The sequence below is a fragment of the Ixodes scapularis genome, unplaced genomic scaffold (genome assembly GCF_016920785.2).
Source record: "Ixodes scapularis isolate PalLabHiFi unplaced genomic scaffold, ASM1692078v2 ptg001946l_1___fragment_3__unscaffolded, whole genome shotgun sequence".
Taxonomy (NCBI): Eukaryota; Metazoa; Arthropoda; class Arachnida; order Ixodida; family Ixodidae; genus Ixodes; species Ixodes scapularis.
Window position 1 is genome coordinate 1,313,546 of NW_024610214.1, and position 21,870 is coordinate 1,335,415.

Consider the following 21,870-nt stretch of genomic DNA (forward strand, 5'->3'; position numbering starts at 1 on the left):
TCGAACAAGGTTTCATTGACAGATCGTTTCATCGACACTGCGATGTTTGATCTGCAGGTAATTTCTTAGAAATTTGTTTCATCGATGCGACATCGGCAGATTGTTTTTTCGACATTCCATGCTCGACAGCGATTGCTACATTCGTCGACACATTTTTTTTTTTTTACTCGGACGTCTAGACGGCATTTCTCTCTTTTTCATCGACGCAGCGTTGGCTTCTTGACGTTTCGCGGTCTTCGCGTGTTCACAGCGCACTACGGTGTCCGCTACGGACAGGGCGCAAGTGGTGCAAGCGCGAATGCTCCTCACTCTTTGTACGTAGTGCGCTGTGCGCTTACGTTGCTGGAGTGGTGCGTGCAACGTGGCGACCTTTTGAGTATACGTTTTGCCGTTTGGGCGCGTGCTCGCCCTCTCTAGCGGATATTTGTTTACGTAAGGAGCGTGCCCCATGCAGCTCACGCTCGGCCCTCGGCAGCCAGACGGCTAGGCGTAATTGTTACTTTCTGTCGTGCTTTTGGCTGCGTGCACACTCGAAGCTCGCGAGATGCTGAATCATTCTAAACCTTTTCTAAAAAGGGGTTTCTTGGCGCAGTGCAGGCGTAGTATACTGCCCATTTGTTTATAGAATCAAGTGAGGCTTACTTTGTATCCAGTAATGCACCCGAAATGCTAAAACTCACGTTCTGATTTCTCGTCTAACATGTCTTCCGATATATGTAGTCATGTAGACGTTGACCTGTCGGTTTCAGTAGTCTTTAAAAGTCAATGAACGAGGTATTTACATTGCTGCAGCTTCTAAAGTCGGAGCTGGCGGAGATCCATCGTCTACGTCGTCGTCTTTGCTATCGGGCAGCTGACCGATTCTAAGTGCTCGAGCTCTCGCTGGAAGCGTATTCTTATTTGTATAGTATTCAACAGTGCGCATCCGGGTGTGCTGTAGTGAACATTTCAGGTCCGACCTATCAACAGTTTATTGTTATCAACCAGGATAACGCAATATCTGTAAACACCTCCAGACAAAGAAAACGAGAGCTCGCCGTTCACTTTGACCAATAGACCGATCTCACCAACCGTCTGGAGCGTGCGTGACGCAGCCATAGTTGTACTTCAAAGGAGGCAGCGGTATTGCACGAGACGTCTCGTGATCGACAGGCGCAAGCCTACAGCGGCGTTCACCTCTCGTGCGGAAAGACTGCAGTTCCCACAATGCATTGCGCCAGAGCAGGCGTAGCGAAACTGGCGGTGAGGTGGGCCTATTACATCAAGCCAGGTTCACACATCTGTGTTCCGAGCGACAGAAATGACAGAAACAGCACGAACGACGTTGCACCGGGACGATTCTGTTCGCATTACAGAGCGTGACAGATAACGCAATGAGCAGCTTTATCACGCAATCATTAGTCATCGTTGTCCCGGTGTCATCCCGTTCGTGTCGTTTTTTAACGTTCCTGTAGCTTGGAACGCAGATGTGTGAACCAGCCTTTACAAGCCTACTCCGATGTTACTCTTGAACGTCACGAAAAATCGGTATTCCTGCCTTTTCGAGGTGTCGTTACGGGTAGGAATACTAGCGGGGTCTATATAAGTGATTTGTTCGGCACACAAGCGTCAGTGCATCTTATGACTTTGTCAACATTACCTGAAGCCTATTCGAATTGTAGAATAAAATACTGAGGGCCTTTTCATGGTTTTTTAAGTGTGCCTGCTGGCACGACATGAAATGTCCCAGCTTTGCAACCGCAACACCTCACACGGGCACAATGTCCGCTTATATCAAAATTGAACCGGGCGCTGTTTTTAAATACAATATTTATCACTATTTCGCGCATTTAGTTCCTGAAAATTAGCAGCACATTCGGGAAGTTGAAGTTGAGTGGTATTTTTTTTTTTTTATAATTCACGGAAATTATGACAAACCGTCTCTCTAGTCAATTAGTCGCACATTCAGAAAAGTATTATAATTTATGTCACATAATGATCCAACCCGCGGTGTTTCTGTGACCATCTTATCGAGACCGATTCTCTGTCGATCGGGTAACATGTATTCATTCAACGCAGTAGAACACTTCAACGACCCGCTGATCAACCTTGCACTCCGCTACACCATTGTAAAATTTTATTGCGGCCATGATTTATCGTGATATGTGTCATAGGCTTCCAAACGATAAGAAGTGCTTTAGAATTAAATTGTAAAATGTTGGTTTTCAAATATATAATTTTTGTTTTACAAAAAATTCTTACCTCACTTATAGTACCTATGCATTCAACCGTAATAGCACGAAAATGCAGCATGAGTAAATAACGGGCAATGTGGAGCACAGTGTCAAGCACGAAGCCCGAGAAGCCCGGGCAATGGGCGCCTCACAGTCGCGTCAAGACGGCGCGCGGGCAACTCGGCCGTGCCGTGGCCCGTGGGGCAGGCGCCACGACGTTCCGGCGCCGCCGTCACCTACTTCTTAGTGTAAGCAGACACACGTCACACGACGAATTCTACGAATTTCGATGAGCCAGTAAATTCATTGGAGTGAGACACGTGATAGCGTCTCACAAGTGTTCATTCTAGATGCCACCTGTCTCTCTGCGAAGCTCTAATTGGCCCACTGAATGCATCTTCCACAGTTTGCTAAGTCATACTGAAACGGGCTTATTGGTGTGCCCATAGGCAACCAGCAATGCAGTTTGGTACTACACTTTGCGCCATCTAGCGGCTGCAAAATAAAACAAATTGGGTAGGCCAAGGCGGCACGGGTCGGGGACTGCAGGCGGGCGCATTGATATAGAAACCCCGTGTGAACGTGGCATTGCGGAGTGGTGTGAGCTGTTTTGGAACTGTTTTTCGTAAAAGTGAGTCTCAACCTCACGTCTCTATGACCTCACCGGGTTCCTGTGACATCTCGCCCACTCCTAGAGTTAGCCCCCAAAATAAAAGTCGCTAGTGCTGCGTGAAAGGCTGCCACTGTCGCGAAGGTGACTCAGGCGTCAAAGTTTCGCGCTTTCATTTAAGATCTTGCGAAGCGACATGACGACAAAGTGGATTACTTCAGTGCGACGCATCAGGTAAGTAAATTTTACATTAATTCTTGAAGTGAACGAAAATAGATGTGCAGGTTTGGAAAGTGGTCTTACAAACTCGTTTCGCATACTACTCGGGAAAATAACATAATTATTCAAGTTGCTTTACGAGTCTTTGAGACAACCACATAGAGAAATACGGTAGAAAAAATCGGTCCGATTGTTGCGTCGCGATGGTGTTGAGAATCACGCGATCAGGTCTTCGAGCATGGTGCCCGTCGGTCCGTTCTGGCACTCGTAGTGGCAAGCGTGCATTTGGTTGCGACCGCGCGCGCCGTTGGGAACGCGCGGTCGCAACAAGAACCTGAGAGTTTGCAAATAGTGGATTTTCATAAAACAAATTTTCGCTTGTTTCGGCTACCAAATTTTATCCTGAGTCTGGTAGCAAATGTTACGCCGTGCAGTAAACAGGATGCAAATCTTTTTATTGCGAAATGTTCATGCGAAGCGTAACTATCCTTCGCACACGTATATTATGTTGTCTGACGCATTTTTACATTAGGCTTGTGTACAGGATGCAGAGTTTGGTTCTAATTATCCACATTTTATTCTAGCGTCGTAGGGGTCTCGGGAGAAGAAGAACACGGTCGAGCGAGTGGCGAGCGGCGGCCAGCCGGCGAGAAAATAGGAAGAGCGTGCTGCGCGAGGCTGGGGCCGGGCAGGAGCGATAGAGCCGTTTTGGCTGGTCTGGCCCATGGTGATTCCCGGATAATTCCACCAGCGAGGTTCGGATCAGGATTGGCGGAAACGGTGAGCCCTAGCCATACCGGCCTAGGCCATGACGATCCAGGAGTGGTTGCGCAGCGAGACTTGGGCTGTGATAGCGCGGAACACCTAGCCTACACAGCGCTGGCGTAGGAAGGACGATCCGTAGGCGTGGACACTGACTCTGACTGCAAGCTATGAACGGCGAGCGACAACTAGGGTCGGCGGGTCCGGACTGCCGGCTCTCCAAGACGGGCAACCATTCCATTCGCTACCTTCTTGTTGTGTTGTGTCACTTCTTGGGAGACGAACGGACCACAGACCGATCGGGCGGCGATTAATTATAGAGCGACGCACAAGTGGTAAAGGCAACTCAAACTGGTGTCCAAATGGCGACTCTAGAGTGTGCTTTACACACTTCGACCTGTCAGGGCTCCGATGGTCTTAAATAAAACCGCATAAAAGAATCAGGGACATGGCGCGCAGGTGCACACGGGGACTGCCAAAATTGGGATCGGCGCTGCTCACCACGGCCCGACCAGCAGATTGGCCGCCCCATTAACAAAGACCTGAGACAGCTCCGCTTGTGGCACTGAATGCAGCACTCTCGTGGCTCGGGCTGGCTATCATGCACTCGCGCCATCTAGCCCCGAACGACACATAAAAGCATGATATCACACAATGTGAAAGATCTCACTCGAAGCTTTGATCGATCATGACGCCGCCTTTTTTGCACTTTCTGAGCGATGACTCATTTGCGAAAAGTACAGTGAGGTGCGCGGAAAGATAAAATTGTTTGTCCGACTGAGTGCTGATAAGGATCATGTGAGTCACTCAATTTTATTGCAGCCCTGCGAATGTTATAGTTGACGGAATGATAATATGCTATGGCCATCGGCAACAACTTGGCGACTGGGAGCCGAGGTCCACACGACCCTTTCTATGGCACAGAGAGAGGAGCGCTAACCGTCTGGAGCGCTTCCCCAACTTTGACCTTACCGCGCCGCCTCGAGGCGCCATCAGTCCGTTGGCGTCTCGCCGTCTGCCGTGAAACGAAGAGCGAACGCCGAGGAGAGGCTAAAGCGAAACCCCACCTACCTGTCCTGTTTGCCCTCCACAGCTGGTTGAGACACTGCGGAGGGCGCTGGAAAGGAGGCGACTGCAAGAACAAGCACCCCCCCCCCCTCCTCCTCCTCCGCCCTCCACAGGACCCGGCGCGTTTACATGGCCTAGGACCAGGCGAGCGACACCCAAACCAACCCTGAGCCCCGCACAGTAGTTGCGAAGCGAGAGTCTTCTCGCCCACTAAAATTGCCCGGGAGCTCACGTGACCAACCAAGCCAAGATAATACCAGAGCTCATGGCGACTCATGATGGCCATGGTCATCAAACTCACGTCATCACCCAAACTAATGCAATCACCGGACTCATAACCACCCTAAGCCTCACGTCTTGATTCAGGCTCATGCTCATGGGCCATGAAGCTCACAATCACACTCAAGAGATCTCAAGACTCACACTCATGAGTGCTCAGAACTCACGCTCACAATCACGCTCCTCAGTTTTCATAACTCGTACTCAAACTCATGAGTTCTCGAAACTCAAACTCACACTCAAGAGTTTTCAGAGCTCACGATCACACTCACGATCAAACTCACGCTCATTAGTTCGCAGGACTCACACACACGCTCATGAGTTCTTAGAGCAGACGATCACACTCACGGTCAGACTCACGCTCATGACTTCTCAGGACTTACGCTCACACTCACATTCATGAGTTCACGTAACTCACGATCACACTCGCAATGACACTCACAATTTGTCGAGACTCGCGGCCTCACTCATGATCACCTCAAATCTGACGGTGATCGTGAGTGATCGTGAGTGATCGCACTCATGAGTGAGAATGCCGAGGTATGGTCTCCATCAGACCATTTTTTATACTCAGTGGTCCTTTTATATAGACTTTGACAATCTTGCATGAATTCAATCTTCCTTAACCAACAGCTCCCAATTCGTAACTGTCAATAATTCGAGCCCTTCTCTCGATACCGTTGGTTCCAGTGTTCTGCAGGGATCTGTCTTAGGACCATAGTAATTCTTAATTTATGTTAAGAATCGTCTATTCACATCCCCTTATCTATCTGTTTACTTGCTGATGACTGCGTGATTTATTGGGAAATAATAGATCATAGTCACGGCTATGTGCTCCAGTCTGATATTAACAGTATTGTCCAGTAGCGTGACATGTTTTATGAGCCTTAATTCTAACAATTGTAAATCTATGTGCAGAGAGCGAGTCCTACGAAAATATTAATTACCGTCCTAATTCAGCGAACTTAGACGCTGTTATATTGTACAAATATTTAGACATGCACTAAACTTGCAACTTCTCCTGGAAAACTCATATCCAGTACATCACGTACAATGCTAATAGCATGTTAGGTTATCTTAGGTGTAATTTTTCACTAACACCTGTTCCTTTGAAGTTAATTTTGCAGAGAACCCCAATTCAACCCAAATTAGAATATGCAGCATCAATCGGAGATCCCTGTCATGCCTTCCTCATTGATGCATTGAAAGCCATCCGAAACATATCTGCTCGTTTCATACTCACTAATTATCACTACACAGGTAGTGCCATAAATATATCAAAACTTATCGCTTCCTCCCTTTATTCTACGTGGAAAAATTTCACTCTTCTCCTCATTTCACAAAATGTACTTTTATAATTTTTTTTTTACAACGAAACAAATTATTTGCACGCCCAATTTAAGTTTCCCCTCGTCTTGCTCATCAACAGAAGTTTGGCATCCCAAGCGCTAACACAAATTACATTTCATTCATCCTTTCTTCCTTGTACATTTCAAGAATGGAATCACCTTCCTGGTCCAATTGCTTCCATAATAGACTTGGTGCATTTTGAAATCTTAGTTACCTAATTGTTAACTAGCGTTGGTAACATGCCCGCGTAGTCACTGGGAATATCGCCGCGCACGAAATAAACGTGGCTGGCCGCCGCCGATGCCGTAACAGCTGACGAGCGCTCTATCGCGCGGCCGTTCGCTATAGCGTACGGCGGTCGGATCATAGCACGGCGACAGTTGGTCCGGTCCGGTTCAGTCCTGATTCCCGACCAGGACCGACCATTTTCGTATTGTGGGGAGTTGCCGGTCCCGGTCCAGTGGGACCGTGGCGGCAGACCGGAACTGCCCCGACCACAAGCAGCTGTTATGTGCTACTTCAGTTGTTGAAGGAACATCCACGCTTATTTTATTCAACGTTCACGTATGTTAGGACGTCACTTACCGTCAAGTTCACTTCCTTTACGGTAACATTGCTGTACTGGACTATAAAGCATTGAGCTCTCTTTAAATATTCTCTCTTTGCGGCCTCGTTCCACGAGTTTCCCAACTGTCCATCAGCATCAAATTCACTTTCTGGTGGCAGAAGTGAACAGAGCGTAAACGTAAGCATTAAAATTTTATCTCATTTCTAGCTTAGCCCGATATTGAAGTAATAAAAAAGCTTAGACTTAATTTCGAGCTAAAAATATGTTTTATCTTCTACAGCTCGTTAAAATAGTACGGGCAGGAAACATGGAGACATCTTAACCGTCATAATCTCCAACTTTCCTTGTTAGCGTTTGCCATATTAAAAAAAATTTGGCAAAAAAGCCCAAACACGTACCTGAACTCTGCCCACTTCAGTTCCTTGCCACAAATTAATGTTTGTCTGCTATAGTCACCTTCACCATGTAAGCGAAACCTCTCTTGAATAAACCTATACGCTAAAGCAGCTTCTGAATGGAGCAATGGCCGATGTAAGCTCCCGAACACGGTCTGCGGCAATCAGCGCGGCAATTCTCGCCAATACCGGACGCGCAGGTGCTGAGGTAGAACCTGAGAACAGGACGCGCTCGTTGTCAGCCCCAAGCGGCAAGCACACCGCTTGGGGCTGGCCAGACGAGAGTCGCTGCAAAGCGGCAGATGCGCCTGCCTTTGCATCATCGCGTGGTAGTGTTGCGTTCGTTATCAGAGGCTGCCAGACGTATTGGTTGTGATGCTTGCGCACGTTAAGCTTCACTATGTGGATTCAGCAGGGATGACGTTTCGGTGGAAAGGTTACAGGAAAACCGTACCCAATAGGCGTACGTAATACAGAAGACCGCACCTTGTCCTCTATATTGGGCACGCGTGGTCTGTTTGGAAGCATAGATTGGAGACCCAAGCTAGCGTTTTTTTTTCTTTCGTATGCATTATCAGACTACATTGAGAACATGGCGTTCAATGTTGCTAGCTTCCGACTACGTTCTCGTGTGCGTCTATCCAGCAGTCGCTTCGTTTTCGTAGTCACGGTGACCATACCACATGGCATTTACCATTTGGAAGAAGGCGATTTGCGAAGACCAAGAGAGCGTTTCGACTCTATTGCAATGCTTGTCAACGGGCGGAATCTGAAGAAAATGATTTTGAGGCAACGTCACTGTATACCGCGCGTAGGGACACATCCGACCGCGGGGATTCCTGAGAGACAAAGACGTTTATTCGTCCGCTTTAGGTTGCGACTAGAGGGCTAGCGGCGCTGCTTGTACCCATTATGCGTATAACAATGCCGCTGCCCACAACGTACTTTCTTTCATAAAATAAAACAAGTCTGGAGCTAAGGCTTTCCTGAGTCACACTTTATGTAGCGACGTGACTTGCGGGGCTGCTTTGAACTTCTCCGTAGTTCCACGGGCTGGGGTCCCGAAGGCTGTGGCCCCGTCGTTGTGGGGCTGTGGGAGCGGATATACTCTCAGTTGCGACGAGGCTGTTGTACACCTTCGATCGCCACTATGTAGGATCAGGCTGCAGGGTCGTCTGTGACTACGACTGCTGTCAACCAGTGAGAGGTCCGAGAGTCGAACACGGAGAGCGTTGACCCAGGGTGCAGACGCCCCAGACTTCTTGCACCTTGGTTGTTGTAGGTCTGTTTCCGCTGGCGCATCTCCTTAAGTCATGCAGTCACCTGCTGTGGTGGCAATGTCTCAGGCTCAAAAAGCTTGCGGTGCGTAGGCAGCAATGTCCTTGTCCTTCCTCACTTCAGATGCTGGACCGGGGACTGCAGGAGCCTCTCTCTTGGCATGTTCCTCCATATCAACACGGCGCTGTAGAATTCTGCCGAGTCGTAGGGAGTCGTGCTCAGAAGCTTTTTTGCCCCTTGGATGGCTCGCTCAGCCATTGCGTTGGAACGGGGGTAGCGTGGACTTGATGTCGCGTGGATGATGTCACAGTGCTCCATGAATTCGGAAAACTTGTGGCTGTTAAACTGTGGCCCATTGTCACTGATCAGCTTGTTGGGAAGACCATGCGTAACGAAGACCTCTTCGCATAACTTTATGATAGCATCTGCCGTTGCGCGTTTCAAGCGTCGAAGTTCGAAATAAAACAAATAAAAGACCACGATTGTCAGATACTCTTCTCTTGCTTGGTGGAAAAGGTCCATGCCAACTGTCTGCCAGGGCAGTTCTCGGACATCATGGCTCATCATCCGCAGCTGCTGGTTCCTGGGCTCGTATTGTCTGCAAAGCGCACATCTTTTCGCATTCTCGTGGATGTCCGCTGATATTCCAGATCGAAAAATGGCGTCTCTGGCACGTTGTTTCATCTGTTATGTACCCACATGGACTGCATGCAGGATGTCTAGGACTTCGTTCCTCATGCTGCTGGGAAAGATCAGTCTGTTTCATCGAAAGAGGAGGTAGCCTTCCGAATGAATCTCATCACGGTACGGCCAGTAGGCTCGGATTTGTTAGGAAATGATATTTTTGTCCTCTGGCCCCTTTGTGCTTGCATACTCCCTCAGGGGGCGGAGATACTAATCTTGGTTCGTTGCCCGCTTGATCTGCGGAGGTCGTTCTGCAGAAACTGAAAACTCTTGGATCACGTTCAATTGGAAGTGTTCTTCCTCTGGTACCTTCCCTTTCAATGGAAACCGATACAGGGCGTCTGCGATGAACATTTCGTTTGCCGGCTTGTACTTTATTTCAAGTGAGTACTTCTGGAGAGTCAGGCGCATTCTTTGCAGACATGGCGGAAACTGGTGAAGCGGTTTCCTGAACATCGCATCCAGAGGGCGGTGGTCACTTTCCACCAGGATGCACGGCTGAGCGAAGACGTAGCCGTAAAAGCGTGAGCAGCCATGCCCAATGGCTAGCATCTCCTTTTCAATTTGTGCATATCTTTTTTGCAGTTCATTCAGTGAGCGAGAAGAGTAGGCCAGGGGGCGTTCATTCTGCATGATGACAGCTCCTAGTCCTCGTCGGCTAGCACCTACATGCAACACAAGGGTCTACGTCTTGTCGTAGTATGCCAGAACCGGTACCTGTGATAGGGCTGCCTGAAGACGCTCGACAATCTCTTGTTGGGAGTCGAACCAGACCCAAGCGTTGTCCATCTTCAGCGGGTCTCGTTGAGGTGCACTTAACTCCGACATGTTCGGGATAAACCTGGCAACGAAGTTCATCATTCCCAAGAATGTCTTCAGTTCCTTTTCATCTTTTTTCTTTATTTCTGTCTGCGGATACCTGGCACCTGAAATGCAAGGATGTCCTCTGCTCTGTTCGAGTCGATCGAGAGTCCTTTGTTGGTAGCAAAAAGCCGAGGTAGCGTACCACCGCTTTCAAGAAGTGGCATTTGGTCAGGTTCAGTTTGAGTTTTACCTCTTGTTACCGTTGCAGGACAGTTTATAGACGTCTGTCGTGCTCTTCTTTTGTGAAACCCCACACCAGTATGTCGTCCATGACCACTTCGACGCCGTCGAGACCTTGGAGCACCTGGTGCATTGCTCTCTAGAAGACTTCTGGGGCAGCGGCAATTCCGAACGGCATCCGGAGGAATCTGTATCTTCCGTAAGGCGTGCTCATAATGCACAAATACGAGCTGGGCTTGTTAAGTCGAATTTGCCAAAATCCTGTGGCAGCGTCTAATGTAGAAAAGTACTTGGCACCCTCGATGTTTGTGACGATGTGCTCCAGCATCGGCATGTGGCAATGCTCCCTCCTGAGCGCTTTGTTGAGGTCAACTGGGTCCAAGCATATTCTTATTTTGTTTTTCTTGACCACAACTATCATCTGGCTTGCCCCTTCAGCCAGCTCGGTGATGGGGGTTATCACTCCATTTGCTTCCATTCGACCGAGTTCAGCCTTAACCTTGTCACGGAGGGCCAGTACAACGCTACGGGCTGGCTTAACTACACCTTGTCATCCTTGGTGCAGTTTCATGTGGTACACCACCCCACGTAGTTTCCTTAGACTCTTGAACGTCTCTTTAAACGGTCATGCCGCTTCGTAGAGTTGGCCCTCTTCTGCCACTGTGGCCACAAGTTTAATGAGGCCTATCTTTTGGAACAGTTCACCACTGAAGGTTGCTTGCACCGGCCCTTGCACAACGAAAAACTCTGCCTGAGCAGCTCCGTGTTTGCTTTACACTTGCAGAGTCACCTTTCGGGCTGCTCTTTGTTCTGGCCGAAAAATATGTTCATTAGTGTGTTTCGTGACCTTAACTCCTTGTGTGTTATAGCCTTCAGTTGCTTGAGTGAAACCACTGAAGAGTTTGCTACTTTATCCAAGTTGCAAAATCACTGGCTTGCCTTCAATGTTGATCTCGGCTTTCCGAACTACCTTGTTGCGTGTACCTCGACGAGCCGGCACGTAAAAAGCACCTTTCTTCGCATTCGACGCTGTCAACGTTCCGGGTCTTCATCTGTCCGGCGCCTCTCTTGTTAGGCTTCTTTGATCGGTAGACGCTCGTGAAGTGGCTGAGCTTCCCGGACTGCTTGCATTTCTCTTCATCTGCGGGGCAGGCTTACCCCCCATTCACACTGGAAGCGGATCCGCGTTCGCGAAGCGGTGGCGAAAGCGGTTGTATAAAGATCCAGTGCAATTGCACGCGCATTTAATGTCATCAAATGCGCGTGCAATTGTACTGAATCCTTATACAACCGCGTTCGCAACCGCTTTGCGAACGCGGATCCGCTTCCAGTGTGAATGAGCCCTTAGTTCTTGTGGTACGCGTAACCGCACTTCGCGCACGCTTTGTTATTATGTACGAAGTTGCCCTCTTCAGTGCCGTCCTGGTGCTTGTCGGCATTGCCTTGGCCTACTTGGGTCGTTTTCTGTATCTCTTCTACCTGCTGCTTGCTTTTATCTCGCGTGCGACAAATTTTTCCGAGCTTGCGAAAATCTGGGTTCTCGTTGATGAGATGGCTCTGCAACCGCTTGTACTTTCTTATGCCTAGGATGATGCGGCTCTTGAACATCCGGAGCTGCCCGTACTCGCAGTTCCGGAAGAGCGTACGAAGCTCCGTGAGCCATTCATCGAAGCGTTTTCCCGACTTTTTGTCTCTTGTGCCGAAAACGAAGTCGTGGTTCGCGAGGTTAACGACGGGCTTGCAGTGCTCCTCAAACCTTTCGAATAGCTTGTCTACATCGTCGCGATCCGCTTCCGTTTCAAAATTGAACGTACGGAAGATCCCCCGTTCCTCTTCGCCGATTACGACCAAAAACGTCGCCGCTTGAATTTCTTTAGGCTTCTTTGCGAGCCCTGTCGCAGTCGCGTAGAGCTTGTGCTCACTCGGCCAAGGTTTGCATGCCACCCAAAGATGTTGAGACATATCCAGGGGCTTCGGGACTGGTAGCAGGGATGTCACGTTTCCCGGTGTCGCTGCTGTAGCCATTGTAGCGGCAGGGCTTTCCGGCTGTCCGGCGAAGGCTGACCGTCAGGCCTTTTAAGACTAGGCCTACTTCGCCGGGTTCTTTGTGTCTTCTGACACCATGCAGACCGTGCGTAGGGACACACCCGAACGCGGTGATTGCTGTGAGACAGAGACATTTATTCGTGCGCTTTTTGTTGCGACTACAGAGGGCTGGCGGCGCTACTTGCACCAGTAATCCGTATAACGATGCCGCTGGCCACAGCTTCTAGGACCACTCAATTGGCAAACAGACATAGAGCCTGCTCTGATAAAGTGGCCCCGATCCGTACTCGAGAACCGAGCTAATGAGGATCACACCGCCGCCATTTCTCCCGCAGCGGCAACACGAGGAACTGCATGGAGTACTGCTTTCAACAGCGTCCGCTGTTACTTCTATTTTGGGCTTAATCGGCCATTTCGGCGCCAAAAACAGATACGGGGGAAGCGGTTTCAGGGGTCGTCTCCCAAGCAGACGCGCCGCGAATTACAAACGAATTTGGGATGCGCCAAGGTCGTGAAGCGCTATCTGAAATCACCGCGGAGACATGGTTGTATGAAAACATTTTAATAGTGCTGCAAAAACTTGCCAACCAAAAATTTTAGAAAACAACACGCGGCCGTCATTTTGTGCCATACTCTAATAAAAGTTACTAAAAAATAGGGGTTTCTTTTCGTTTGTTTTTACGCAAGAACATGCTTTCTGAAAGCGCAAGGTGACCACAGAAAAGTAAAAGATTAGGAGTGACGCTGTTTTATTTACCTCGGTCTCGGTGGGCGCCAGCGGCCCAGGTTTCAACCGTGAGTTTCCCAGCTGAGTGCTTTAGTAACGTTGGTTTGAGGTGGAAACCTAAGGGAAGCCTAATGCTTCGACGAGTTTTACTCGAAAAACATGTTTCTTGGCTATTTGGTGGCCGCTTCTGTTTACTTAAACGTAGGGCTAAAGTATAAAACTTATGTGCGCATTCTGCGAGTGAGTGTGAGTGTTTCTCTTGAAACGCTCGGAAAGCGTGAAAAAGAAAAACATCGACAACGACAAGATGTACAAGCACATGCTCGGAGATAGTGAAATTTCCGAGCTGGTCGAGAACCAGATACTCAAGAGTGCTTTTTAGGCGAACGTTCGACAAGCTGTTCCGGCAGGAATTGCTCGTCAAGATGCAGGCAGTCCAGGAGTAAAACCTCATGAAGATCACGTCCGCGTCGAACAACTTTAAAAAAAAACAAAAAAACATTGGGTGTGATCAATTTTTGCTTATAGCTTTGGAACTTTGTAAAGGTGCTATCAAAAGGTTATCACTGTAAAGGCAACTATAATAAGACGTGCCTCGAGCACGGTTTTCTCCATAAATTGAAATAAGGGTTGGTGTTTAAATTTCTAGGTTGGGGGGGGGGGGGGGGGGGGGGGGCAGGGGGGCATTTAGAACAAAGGAGTTGTTGCGAATCAGGGGGGTGCCTTCTGAAAAACAAGGGGGGTGTAAGACTTCCACCCCCACCCCCCTCCCCTAGAGGATGTGTAGGGATATCACTGGCCTGGACCATCTTGATTCAAGAAGTAAACTATTTCAATGCAATCAGGGAACGTGTTTGACACACATGCAGGGGCTTATTCGGAGTAATTTAACCTATGTGTCACGCAGGCTTATGAAGATAAAGATGTGATCTTGCCACCCTTGACTTACCGCCATAAATACTTGTAGCGAGTTCAGCTGCATTAAACGCCATCGCAATGAGATGTCTTGTCCTGCGTTACTTGAACATAGCGCCGCTTCGCCGAAAAGGTGCAATATTTCAGTTCTGAGCGATATCCCTCATAACCCCGTATGCCGTGAAGAATTATGGTCGAAAAATTAAAACAATAAAAGTAATTGAGACATCTAATGTTCATATCCTCCGCTTCTTTTTTTTTAACAAGGCTTGTGGAGGGGCGGGTGAGGGGGGGGGGTGTTTCTTATTTCAGGTAAATCCTATTTGATAGCTGCTGATAAATGTATGAGATTTTGTTTTCTTACGATCGTTATTAGAATAAAGGTTTTCAAAAATCGCCTTATCGAATTATGAGCTAGATATAAGAAACAACCTGAATTGCACTACCGTATTTTTCGGTCTATAGCCCGTCCCTGCTGAATGGTCCGCGAAGGCCGATTTCCTTGGATGGTCCACAGACGGTGCATAGCCCGCACTTGGTGCCCAACCAGAGTGTAAAAATGATCATACACAGCACATCTTGACAAATGACAGCTGTATTAGTGTTCACAAAGGAGCTTCTATCATACATAAATCACAATTAATATAGCAGGGGCGTTCCAAAAACGTTTTTTAAAGAAAGGGACACCCTATATTTACTTTGAGGGGGGGCGGGGGTGGTAAGTGACAGTTCATTTTTAGATGCGTCGCTAGTCTTAGAAAAGTGGTAGTCCTTGAATAGTAATAATATTCTTTTATCGAGGGAAATTAGAGTAACGCATACTCTAAAAAAAACCGTGCGCCTATACTATCCCGCACAATACTTGGACACGGAAAGTAAATCAACGACTTACGGTGGCAGCTCGGCGAATTATGACGATGCCGAAGCATATCTTTACACCAAGAAGCGAAGTCTGAGTTGTGATATTAAGGAATGCAAGGCGTGGACATTTTGCATTGCTTAATGTCAAAACTCAAAGTGCGATTTTCGGTCTAAACATATGTTTCGGCATCGTCATTCACTCAGCTGCCTCTGTAAGTTGCGGTGATTGCCTCTTCGAGTGTTGTGCGAGAAGTAGACGCACGTTTTTTAGAGCGCAGCTCTTAGGGGCCCGTTTCCGGCTTGAATGGCGTCGCCGTCGCCGTCGGCGTAACCGCGAGGTCACGTGACCCCCCAAGGTCACGTGACCGCCAAGTCACATGACCACCTGATGTCACGTGACTTACCAAGGTAAAAAGACCCCCCCACCGAGGTCGCGTGACCCCCTGAGGGGACATGACCCTCCAAGGTCACGTGACCCCGAGGTCACGTGACAACCTAGGTCATCTGACCGCCTGAGGTCACGTGACTTCCGAGTGTCATGTGCCCCTCAGGTCACGTGACCCCCGGAAGTCACGTGACCTCCTAAAGTCACGTGACCCTCTAAAGTCACGTGACCCCCTGAGGCCACGTGACCCCCCTGAAGTCACCTGAGCCCCCTGAGGTCACGTGGTTCCCCTGAGGTCACGCGACCCTTCGAGGTCCCGTGACCTAAAGGAGTCACCTATCTTTCAGTACGCTCCCATCCTCCTCCTCAAGAGTTGCGCTCCAACCAGCGTTACAGGGAGTTGTAAACGGCTTTTATTTTTTTTAGAGTGTATAGTTCGTCCCTGTGGATGTACGCACCGGGTGAATTTGGAACTTTTAAACATGTATACTCCGCGGACTATACACCTGAAAATACGGTGCGTTAAAGTTTCAAACAAATATAATAACTACTTACCAGCAATGTCAAGCCCATGTGTAATTTCATGACCTATAAACATCCCAATAGCTCCCATGTTGATTGATCTGAAGAATACGAAAAAAAAGATTAGACGCACATCTGGAAACACATTTATGCTTTGTTATGAAAGATTGACATCATGCAGAGTTTTAGGATGTGACATTGAAGTAAATATGTTTTTGTTACTATCTAACTTCAAGAACTTCTTAGAGGGCCCTCACAGGCATGGTGTTTCGAAGAATGGTGTGAAATCCAATGCTCTAAGAGTACATAACAAGACTGTTTTGACTTTTTGTCTCTGCAGCCCACATCACTATTCAATGATGATGTAAATAAAATTGATTGATTGATTGACCGTTCTCACAATTACTTCCGAAGACGCTGCCTCGGTCGCTCCCAACAGGCATTTGAGAAGGTGCCGCTTCATAGCATTTTTGTATTTTAAATTTAACGTTATTGTCACGTGAATAGAATAGTTTAAAACCCGTAATGTTTGCGAGCCCTTAACTTTTGCGAAATTGAAAATTTTGTGAAATTTAAGGGCACGCGAAAATTTCGGGCCTTAACAGTTTCAAAACAAGCGTCTGGAATTCGCGATATTTAGTTGCCGCGTTAATGTCCTTTGTAACAGATTCGCGAAAAGGAGGGGACGCAAATATGAAGAGTTTTACAGTACACGGTACGCGGCAAAGGCATAAAGCATATTGGAATTGTGACGTTGTAAGGTCCCCATCGTATTGTTAAACTATATAAAAAAAAAGATGCAGGACACGTGATTTATGTGAACTGTTCTTTAAATGTCTTTGTTTCGGCGCTTACTGTATACGATGCTTTAGCTAACTTGTCCCAGTTATTTAGAAAAAGCTGCTACACATATTGGACAAATGCTGTGTTAACAGTCCCATTGAGCAAGTCAATTCGCTTTTATGGTGTGCCAAACTGGCTACTTAATACAAATGAATTAACAAGCTTTCTAGGTAATAATACGCTTGCAAACCTTCCCACACGAAAGTTGTAGAGAGCGTCGAGAAAGTTCTCAATATGTGAGTTACATAAAAGTAGCATTTGTGCACTTAATTTTTGTAGTTTTTGAGAAGAAAAATAAGGCACGCAACATTTAAAAGCATGTTAGGTTACTGTACCCTCAAGCGAACAGCAATATTAGTGCTCTTAGACACGTGAGGTATTTCGAATCTCGCGCGCTTCCTTGAAGGCTAAAGGAAAAATAGACACCCCAGGACCACCTTAGTGGATACGACACATTGGGGTTGTGAGAATCAGCCGCGCTATCTCGTGAAGGGGCACAAGAATGAGACCCACACTCGTGCTCGTAGGTTACGTTTTTTTTTTTTGCTCGTGTGCCCCGGTGTATGCGTGAACTGACGGTGCTCGTGGTGGCTAGCGCTAGATTCATGTGTTAAGGCCACGGTGGAAGTAATACATTTTTGTGATGACTCTGTGCCCGATGCGGCGATCACATTATGTTCGGCACACCCAGCGTGCTTCACTCGCACGGGGATAGATGGCGCTCAACTATAAAGGGGCTTGGGAAGGCTTGTATAGAGGGTTTGTGAAGGAAATTATGCATTCTTTACTCTGTCCCTGTGTACTGTATGATGAAATGATGAATTTATGTTGCGCATTAGCACCGATTGCCATTTCCCCCGTGCGGTTGCTGTGTTTTAAATGAAAACCTTCCGATGATGAATCAACTTGACAAAATACTGGTATAAATATAAAGCTTCCCGACACAATCTGCTGCGTTTTCAATAATTTAGAGTAATTTGAAATAACTCAGTTAAACAGCTGGGTCGTGCTCGCACATTTTGTCCGACAATGTTTGGTAACAGTTCCGTAAATTGTTTACGCACATTACGTGGCTTTATCCGGGTCGGGGGATTTTTCCCAACCTGCTCCTGCCTTCTTATAAAAAAAATTTAATATTGTTACATAGTGGGGACTAAATAATTATTTACATCCCCAGAAAGGCATTACAAATGATTTATATATACGATGTCAACTGGTGCTATGGTACATCGAACCCATGTCAGTAGAAAACATTTTTATTTATGATGACATAGAGACTAAAATGAGGACACAGTGACTGAAAGTCAAGCAGTAGTAGCGGTTATAAGACATAGATCACTTTTCATCTATACACTCACAATATTTTGTCACCCCGTCTTACACGTAAAAACATACCTGAGAAAAAGTTTTGCTTTAAATAGTATACAGAGGCTGAATTCACTGCATACTACCAAATTACGCCATTTCCTACATCCCGTGTTTCTCGCCCACGCATTTAAACTAAAACGAGCACTGCTTTGCAGATTTCTTCTTTTCTTGAGCTTCTTTATTCCTACTCACGGTAATAGGGTTACAGTGTTGTCGCATTCGCATGCTGATGTGGTGGTGGAGGAACTAGGCAATTGTTTCTTTGTGTTCAGCGCTTTAAAACGTTATTGCGAATGTTTCAAGAACACTGCCGATTGCGCCCCTGTAGATAGTATAGTGAGTTTTATTTCTACGAATTACTGTTCCGCTTTCTTTTTTGTGGTTGGAAAAGGTTCCTGTTGGGGTGCATAAGGCCTGCTTTGTTCTTCGCGTTTGTCAGTGCTGCTTCAGCAGAAATGTTCTTGTCGATGCAGAAAGCTGATCGACATAGAGGGCAGCCTGTAGATTTTTTTTTTTTTAATTTTCACACTCAAAAATCCAGTTACATAATATAGTATGCCGTCCACACACTTGCTTACTTCAGCCTTTTCTGTCCAGACATCTTCGGATTCCCATTCTTTGACAGAAATTTGACTGTCAAGCTTGATCTTCACTTAATCAACGAAATGAGGAGACAACGGGCTTTTGTAAGTTCTGATCAGGGCTCTGAGATCTGACACGTCAAGCAGGCACGAAGCCAGGGGAGGGGCATGCGGCCGGGGCCCCCCCTCCCCCCGAAATTTTTCATTTTGCTGGGACCTCCTCTCCCCCCTCCCCCTCATACAGCATTTTTTCATGAGCCCCCCCCCCCCCCCCCCCCCTCTCCCCTTCAACTACTTTACAGTTGCCGAACTTCGGAGGCTTCAGGATAGAGTAAATGCACAAGGTGGAAGAAATACCCCGAATTGTCGTTGCAAACGAAGCACGTCTTTTCCATTCGTATAGCATAACTTCTTCGGACTAAGGCTCACCTTCGTACACGATGGTGGCACCTGTCGTCGACACAGCACCAAAGCAAAACACGAGGCCAGCCGCTGGCCGCACACCACCACCACACCGCGAAAAAGCGAGCTCACTCCGCCGGCGACACCGTGGTCGCCGAGGAGGGACCTCATACCCATGGTGCTCATAGCTCAGCGCCCTCCGCGGTGGCGCGGAACTAACTACTCCTGGTTTGAGGCTACCGCCCAACACGATCTGGTCGCTCGCTTCCCGCGTGAAGAGCGGCCAGAGCCATCACCTAAATGTATTTCTTCCACCATGGTTAAGGCATAGCCTCCTCTATACTGACAATGCCTGGCAGATCGCCACGAGACGCGGCTGCCGAAATTGAGAACAGAGAACGGCAGATCACGGATGAGAAAAGAGCAACGTGACAGGCGCGCCGCTGCGGCGAGACGCCGAAACACACTTCTCCCGAGCGATGGAATGTCCGCTCGTGCCCCTCGGGTTCCTCGCGCTACCGCTTCTTTTCTCGTCGGGTTTGAGACGCATGTTTCGGGTCCTCGCCGCTGCAAAAGCTATTCGTTGACGAGTAGGTTCCCCCAGAAATTCTCTGCGCTACCAGATCTTCGCGCTCCAAATCTGCAACCGGGCACTCTATGGCTCCGTCGTCGAACTGCCAGGCATTGTGAGTATAGAGGAGGCTATGGTTAAGAAAGTTGAGATGATGGGTCGGTCACGAGAGGTTTTTTTGTGCTTAGGCAGTTCGGAAGATACCTCGATTGTAAATAGAGGACTTTTCTTCTCTTGGTCAAGTCTGGCAAACTAGTTTCGAGTGGTGATTATCTACAGCCTTCGTCATCCGGTCCTGATAACGCAATCCTTAGTAAAAATAATCTTCTATACTGGGGTGTCTTTCGAACGCTCTACAGTTTTTTGTATTAAAGGGTTAGCACGCTAATTAACGTTTTAAAAAGTTAGCTAATTAATTTGTGTTAATTAGCCAGTTTGACTTATCACAAGATATATCTTCACTTGCTTCATAGGACTGCAAAGAATACTGCGTTGGTTCGACACGCGTAGCGTGAACCGATTTTGTTTTAAGCCTTGGGACAAGCCGGTTGAAACGCCCTGAGTATAACGAATTGAGCTAATATCCATGGTCCATTTTCATCTTAACTGCTGTCACGCACTGGACGCACTCCTTTCTCGCACTGTGCTCTCTCGCGCAACTGTTGTATCATGCGACAGAAACAATAAATAATATACATTTCCAACGATGATTAAAAAAAGATCCGTCGCAAGACGCGTGGACTAAATGAAGAGTGGCCAGTGTGAAATGGAGTTGGAGCCGCAGTCGAAATCGCAAAAGTTCAGAGTGCCGCAGAAAAGAAATAGAAAAGAGGAGCTACTTTTAATAAGAAACGGTACCGAATAAACTGCCATTTCCCAAAGCGGAAAGATATAATTCTCGAGTACAACAAATAACACCAAGGGTCAGAACGTTTCTTCAACCGCTAAGCAAAAATGAGTGCATGGTTCGCTAGTCAGCCACGGCCCCTAAAGCCGGTTATGCGTATGCAGTTCGAAATAATTTAGAGAGAAATAAACGAAACACGGTCACAGGACACATCTCTGTGTCAAAAAGCAGTCCACCTGTGTGTACGTCGGATAGTACAAAGCTGCCAAGACTGAGCTTTTTTTAATTTCTAGAACTCTCGTCTTGTGGACACAGGAGGGGAAGATTGCCCCGTTTACCAGGGAGTAGGGAGCCGCACTTGGACCTACGACAAGCCGCATGCGGCTCGCGAACCGCCGTTTGTCAGCCCCTAGACTAGATTAGGGATGATATTGAGTAGCCCAAGTAAAATTCATAAAATGTATGCCATGGGGTGACATGTTGACGAGAATTAACCAAATATAGCAAGATTATGAAGGCTGTTATTCAACTCAATGCCAAATGGTGCCCAAGCAAAGGGTGACAGAAAACCGTCAAGGCGCTGCCTTCGGTCTTCCATAAAAATTTTACAAACTCCTTCATTCAAGCTAGCCATAACCAGAATATGATGTCACGTAAGCTCGAAAAAAAAAAGATTGCCCCGGCAAAATATATTTTGAATTAACCTAAAAGTAAGGTACGAATCTGATCTAGTGTCCTTTTGAATGCCTTCTCTATAAAAAAAGGTACTAACAGAGTCTACGCGTGCCACCGATCCTTGGGGGATGTCGATACTCATCGCAGGTAAATTGTCCGTCTTTCGATTAATTAAAGCGTCGGTAAAAAAATCTCGGTTATTTTTAAATGGCTGGCGTGTCCTGGGTAAGTACCCTAATGAAAGTATATTCTTTCGCAGTTTATATAGGGCATTCTTGAAAATAGACTTTAATCGGGCCATATTCGTCGAATCCTGCTAGCATTCATAATGTAAAGCAAAAGTTTCACTTAACACAAATCACTGAGCGCTACCACATTGCCTCTGAAGTTCGTTCCCACAAAATTATGCTTAAAATGCAGAATTTAAGATACGATAGTTTAAAACCATTTAGCAGACATTAAACCATAGGTTCGTGGAGTGAAGAACCTTTGTTTTTATCAATATCCCAAGTACATTCGAGAAGGCGGATTGGGTGTTTAGGTCACGTGGTGTCAATTTCCCCGCTAAATTTAACGGGAAAGCCAAATTGGTGTGGAGGCCATGTGACGTAAATTTCTTAGCTAAATTTAGTAGGAAAGTTGTGTTGATCTGCCAAG

The 21,870-nt window shown here is 47.3% G+C and overlaps 1 pseudogene; it reads right to left on the reverse strand.

Annotated features, from left to right (window-relative positions):
• Positions 1-21,870, reverse strand: part of LOC120847349 — a 191,450-nt pseudogene that overhangs the window by 19,852 nt on the left and 149,728 nt on the right.